Source organism: Herpailurus yagouaroundi, unplaced genomic scaffold (genome assembly GCF_014898765.1).
Source record: "Herpailurus yagouaroundi ecotype Mexico unplaced genomic scaffold, PumYag 166, whole genome shotgun sequence".
In the NCBI taxonomy this organism is placed as follows: Eukaryota; Metazoa; Chordata; class Mammalia; order Carnivora; family Felidae; genus Herpailurus; species Herpailurus yagouaroundi.
Genome location: NW_024412407.1, coordinates 5,874,806 through 5,881,409, shown reverse-complemented (window position 1 = coordinate 5,881,409; position 6,604 = coordinate 5,874,806). Strand labels below are relative to the sequence as shown.

The following is a 6,604-nucleotide window of genomic DNA, read 5'->3' as shown; positions in this document are numbered from 1 at the left end:
AGTGCCCGGCACAGGGCCCATAATAGACAGAGTTTATGCCCTGGGGCCCATGGATGAGCTTCCAGGGGTTCACAGGGCTCCCCAAATCATATGAAAATGTTTATAGATTTGTAGTGCATTCTTCCTGGGAGAGAGTCTGTATTTTTTATCATAATCTCACAGGATGTGTAACAACCCCTCCCCCCCGCGCCCCCCCCCCCCCCCAAAAAAGGTTAAGAACTTTTTAGGCATCAGTAAACACTAGTTTTTGGTTGGATTCATCCATCCATGAATATAGTTGTTGATGCTCAATGAACAGTTATTGAATGGATGACTATGACTCTTCCTCAGGGTTAGGATGTTTTTAATATTTTCAATGGATCGAGTAAAACGTCCGAAGAAACCTTTGCCAGTTCAGTCCTTAGCTCTGCGGCCTTAAATACCCCTCCCCCAGTTGGGCCCACAGCTTAAGACCAAAGCTTCAGCGCCTCCCAGAACCCCTGCCAGAACCGATCTCCAGTCCCGAAATCCACCTACTGCGCCTTTGCAGCCTGTCAACTGAAAATAATCCTGGTAAGAGCAGGGGTGGCGGAGCAGGAGTCCCGCAGAAGCTTTGAATGTGGGAGACTCTGCCCCCTGCTGGCTGCCTTGCTTTCCTTCAGCGCGCGCTCCAAGAATGAGGTCAGAGCAAGAAAGAGAGAGCCAGGGGGCCTGGGCAGGGGGCGCCCCCCACCCCCCGACCTTCTCCCTCCACCCCCAACCCCCGCGATGGGCAGTCCTTCCTGTCAAGATTAGGCTTCATTTTCAATCAAGTCAAGGGCGGTAGCTTCTGCTTTGGGGCCCCCACTGCTTCCCTTCCCAAGGGTCCTATCTTCTCCCAAATTAGAAGTTTAGGGAGGGCCGGGGGCGCAGTGGGGGTGGATGTTCCTCTGGAGCTCAAGGGAGGTCCAGTCACTCAGACTTGGCTTTCTCATGGATCCATCTCTTTTCCCGGAGCCTGGCTACTGCCGACACCTTTGGATCCTGAGCCAATTCTCTGCATCGCCTGCCTACACTTGGCTGGTGGTGTACCAGCCTCCCCACATCACCATGGAAACAGGAGCCTCTGCGTCCATCCCGGAGCTCATTTGTGAAGCTATGGGAAGAATCTGGATGCTGGGGTTGTGCTGGGGGTGCTGCTTAGGAAGGCCAAAGAGATAGCGTTCACAGAAATTGTGGAGAGAAGGAGAGATATTGAGACACCAGGGTGGGGGAGGGATTGCTTTGTAAGGGTTATTGGAATAACTTGTACCCTGTGAAGACAGGTGGCTTCCTTGACAGGCCATAACTGCAGTTGTGTCCTGGATCACTGGTCAGTCCAAACTGACCAACCCCTCCCTCCCCACGGATGGCCCTTTGTAGCGCGGTAAACTTGAGGGACTTACTTGACCCCCAAGCACCACTCTTCTCATCTGTAAATGTAAAATAAAAATAACAGCAGCACTTACTTAACAGGGGTCTTGCAAGAATTCGATGCGGGGACACATATACAACACACAAAACAGTGCTCAGCCCATGGTGAGTACTCAAAAATATTGTTATTGTTGTACATGCTGGCATTGCACATGTATCGGGACTTGCCATTTGTGTCTCTCTAGCTGAACTGGCAGCCCTTCAGTAATAATACCCTAATACTTTACAGTTTGCAAAGTGCTTTTACACACGTTCTCTCAGTTGTCCCACCTCAGTCCTGAAAAATAGGGATTAGCCTCCCCACTTGGCAGACAAAGATGCAGATTCAGAGTTCAAGCCTGTCCAAAGGCTCAGCTCTCACCTGATGCTAAAACTCAGGGTTCTGTAAAGCCTGAGAGCTCTGCCCTATTCATTCATCTCCCTTCTGTGTGCCTCTGTGCCCAGCACTGCGCCACGGAAAGTCAGTACCTCATTGTTCAGTGACATCAATCCTGGAGCAGGAGTCTCAGGGAAGAGCTAATCCTGAAGTGTAGGCATTGAGTTTGACCACGAAGGAAGCAGAAAAGTCTTGATTGAATCTGTAATTTAAAACATTCCCACAGAAGGGGAGTGACTGCTAATGGTTTGGGGTTCTTTTGGGGCTGGTGAAAATGTTCCAAAATTGATTGTGGTGATGATTGCACAACTCTGTGAATGTACTAAAAACCATTCGAATCGCACACTTTGAAGTGGTGGAATTGTACGGCATGTGAATTACATCTCAATAAAGCCCATATTTTTAAAATTCCCACAAATCAAATACCAGGCCCAGAGGTGGCCCCAAGGAAGTCCACCACATATTTAAGGAAAAAAATAATGCCAATGGAATACAAATTCCTCCAAATAATAGAGAGAAAGGCTACTTCCTCCAACTCATTTTATAAGGCAAGCATAACCTTGATACCAAAACTGATAAAGACATTTTAAGAAAGGGAAATTAGATTCATGATCACAGATGCAAGTTCTAGAAGCAAAGTCTAGACTATAAACAAATACTATCTAGCCATTTACAAAAAGGATGATTTATCATGATGTTCACCTCAGCAAAAGATTAAGTTATTTTAACATCTGAAAAGCAGTCTAGTTCACTGTATGAACCAAACATTGAGAAAAATGAAATAATTTTGTCCACATATATGGACGCTCGATTTGTGACAAAGGGGACAGTGCAGAGCAATAGAGGCAGAAAAGTGTTGGGTAAAATTCAACATCCATTCATGATTTAAAACAGTCAAATCTAGGGGCACTCAGTCAGTTAAGCATCTGACTCTTGGTTTCGGCTCAGGTCAGTTCATGAGATGGAGCCCCGGGAAGGGCTTTGCACTGACAGCACGGGGCCTGCTTGGGATTCTCTCTCTCACCCTCTCTCTGCTCCTCCCCTGCGCATGTATGTGCATACACATGCGCACACAATCTCTCTCTCTCTCAAAATAAATAAACTTAAAAAAAATAAAACAGTCAAATCTAATAAACTAAGGAATTAGTGAAAACTTCTTAATTTGATACAGAATAACTTCAAAATCCCCGTGACTAAACATCACACCACTTAGCAGTGAAATGCTGAAACTTTTCCCTTTGAAATCAACAACAAAATGCTCCCTATTATTTTTCTATTCAATTTTGTTTAACATTGTCCTGGAGGTCTTAACTAATGTGGGGGGGGGGGGGGAAGGAACAAAGGATTCAAGGAAAAGAAGAAATAAACTTGTCATTATTCACAAATGATACAATTGTGATACAGAAAATCGAGAGAAATCTGTAAATAAATTATAAGAATTAAGAGGGCAGTTAAGCAATATTGCAGAATACAAGATCAATTTTCAAAAATAAATGTTTCATATAAATCAACGTCAGCAACAAGCAGAAAAAGTAAGTTATAAAATATACCATTCACATTTGAATTAAAAATATCAAATATCTAAGAATAATTCTAACAAAATATGTTGAAGACCTCTAATAGGAAACCTATATAATAATATTAAGGGAGATTAGGGGCACCTGGGTGGCTCAGTCAGTTAAACATCTAACTCTTGATTTCAGCTCAGGTCATGATCTCAAGGTTGTGGGATCAAGCCCTGCATTGGGCTCTGTGCTGACAGTACAGAGCGTGCTTGGGATTCTCTCTCTCTCCCTCTCTCTCTGCCCGTCCCCTGTTTGCACACGAATGAACGTGTGTGCACACACTCTCTCTCTCAAAAATAAATGAATAACCTTAAAAAAATTTTTTAATCTTTATTTATTTTTGAAAGAGAGAGACAGAGTGAGAGCAGGGGAGCAACAGAAAGAGAGGGAGACACAGAATCCGAAGCAGGCTCCAGGCTCCAAGCTGTCAGCACAGAGCCTGACACGGGGCTCGAACTCACGAGCCGTGAGATCATGACCTGAGCTGAAGACGGACACTTAACCTACTGAGCCACCCAGGTGCCGCTGAATAAACTTTTTAAAAAGAGAGAAATTAAAGAAGACCTAAATAAATAGAGAGATATACCATGAACATGGGTTGGAAGACAGTATTATAAAATGGCAATTCTCCCCCAACTTATCTAGAGATTCACTGCAATCCCCCATAAAATCCCAACAGGGTTTTTTAAGAACGGAAGCTAACAAGCTGATTTATACATTTATAGAGAGATTCAAAGGGCCAAGAATAACTGAGACACTCTTCAAGAAGAAGAAGATGTGAGTCTTTGGTCTAGCATATATAAAGACTTATAATAAAGCTATAAGGATTAAGACAATGTGATATTGGTACAAGAACAGAGAAACTGGCCAACAAAATAGAATAAATAACTGAAACACAAACCCACATGTATATGTACCTTTGGTTTATGACAAAGGGGATAGTGAAGAGTGGTGAGGAAATATCCCCAAGGCTTATATAACATTACAATATACAAAAATCAACTTGGGGTGGCTGACTGGCTCAGTCGGTGGAGCATAGGACTCTTGATTTCAGGGTTGTGAGTTTGAAGCCCATGTTGGACATAGAGATTACTCAAAAATAAAATCTTAAAATTTTTTTAATTAAAAAAATCAACTTCAGGTGAATCATAGATATAAATGTAAAAGGCAGAACAATAAAGCCTCTAGAAAATAACGCAGGAAACTATTCTCATGATGTTAGAATAGGCAAAGACATCTTAAACAGTATACAAAAGGAAACAGTAAGCCTGCGGAAGAAGACTGACACATTTGCCTACACTAAATTTTTAAAATATTCCGTGGGTTATACAAGCAAAACATAATTAAAAGGCGAAAAGGAAAAGGGTTAATAATATAGTATGTGATTAAGTTTTATAAAAAAGAAAGTGCACTGAGAGATGTATAGAACTATTGAATCACTATATTGTACACCCAAAACTATTATATAACACGGTATGTTAATTACATTTGAATGAAAAAAAAAAAAAAGGAAAAGAAAGTGAAAAGTTAAGCCGCAAAGTAGGAGAACAAATCTGGAACACATAGACTGACAAGCGACCTACACTCAGCCCATAAAATGAAGTATCACAAATCAATAAGACAAAGACATAAAACCTAATAGAAAAATGAGCAAGAAATTCAAATAGATACACCACAAAATAGGAAGCCCAAATGGCAAATAAACCTTGGAGAGGGTGTTTGACTTCATTAATCATCAAGAAAATACACACCCACTGACAACACTCAAAGTAAAAAGTCTGAAAATATCAAGTGGTGGGGAGGACGTGAAGCCACAAGGGTTCTCATACACTGCGGGTAGGGGTGTGAACTAACACAGACGCTTTGGAGAACAGCTCAGTTCTATTCTGATAAAGTTTAAGATTTGCATAGTCTGGGGGCGCCTGGGCGGCTCAGTTGGTTGAGTGACCGACTTCAACTCGGGTCATGATCTCGCAGTTCGTGAGTTCGAGCCCCGTGTCGGGCTCTGTGCTGACAGCTCGGAGCCTGGAGCCTGCTTCCCATTCTGTGTCTCCCCCCCTCTCTGCCCCGCCCCTGCTCATGCTCTGTGTGTGTCTCTCTCTCAATAATAAATACACGTTAAAAAAAAAAAAAAAAGATTACATAGTCTGTGAACTGGTACTTGTACACACCCATAGAAATACATACACACGTGCCCCCGAGGAACAAGTACAAGAATTTTCACTGCCCCATTTTTCCTGATAGCGCTAAACTGGAAACAATGGAAATGTCCACTGACAGAATAGAAGTAATATACAAGTAATACAAGCTTATTGATTTTATTTATGTACATTTCAATAAAAGGCAATACCAGGGGTGCCTGGGTGGCTCAGTCGGTTGAGTGTCTGACTTCGGCTCAGGCCATGATCTCGCAGTTCGTGAGTTCGAGCCCAGTGTCGGGCTCTGTGCTGACAGCTCAGAGCCTGGAGCCTGCTTCCCATTCTGTGTCTCCCTCTCTCTCTGCCCCTCCCCGCTCGCATTCTGTCCCTCTCTCAAAAATAAATAAACATTTAAAAAAAATTTTTTTTAAAAAGGCAATACCAAACTGCAGTTTGTTGACCACAGATCCTGGGACTTCTCAGCCTCCATAATCACGTGAGTCAATTTCCTATAATAAATCTATCTATCTATCATCTATCTATCTATCTATCTATCTAATCAATCTATCTCTTATTGGTTCTGTTTCTCTGGAGACCTGACTAATACAGATTTTGGTCAGTACTGGGAGTGGTTCTAGATAAACAGAACTTTAAAGTTTATTTATTTATATTGAGAGGGAGAGAGAGATGGGGGGGGGGTGCGGAGAGAGAGAGAGAATCCCAAGGAAGTTCCACACCGTCAGCATAGAGCCTGACGGGCCTCGAACCCATGAACTGTGATATCATGACCTGAGCCAAAAATCAAGAATTGGACATTTAACTGACTGAGCCACCCAGGTGCCCCTAGATAAACAGAACTTTAAAACTGAGGGACGCCTGGGTGGCTCAGTCGGTTAAGCATCTGACTTTGCCTCAGGTCATGATCTCACAGATGGTGAGTCCAAGCCCCACGTTGGGCTCTGTGCTGACAGCTCGGAGTCTGGAGCCTGCTTTGGATTCTGTGTCTCCATCCCTGTCTGCCCCTCCCCCACTCATGCTCTGTCTCTGTCTCTGTCTCTCTCAAAAAAAAAAAAAAAAAAAAAAAGATGAGTTTT

At 43.0% G+C, this 6,604-nt stretch overlaps 1 long non-coding RNA gene across 1 annotated transcript in view; it reads left to right on the top strand.

The window, feature by feature from the left end:
- Positions 1–806: 806 nt before the first annotated feature.
- The window catches only part of LOC121038643 (uncharacterized), an 11,617-nt gene continuing 5,819 nt past the window's right edge, over positions 807–6,604 (top strand). Inside the window, exons 1-2 of the long non-coding RNA XR_005794431.1 lie at positions 807–1,536; positions 5,946–6,006. This is a non-coding gene — a long non-coding RNA (uncharacterized LOC121038643). The remainder of the gene's footprint in view (positions 1,537–5,945; positions 6,007–6,604) is intronic.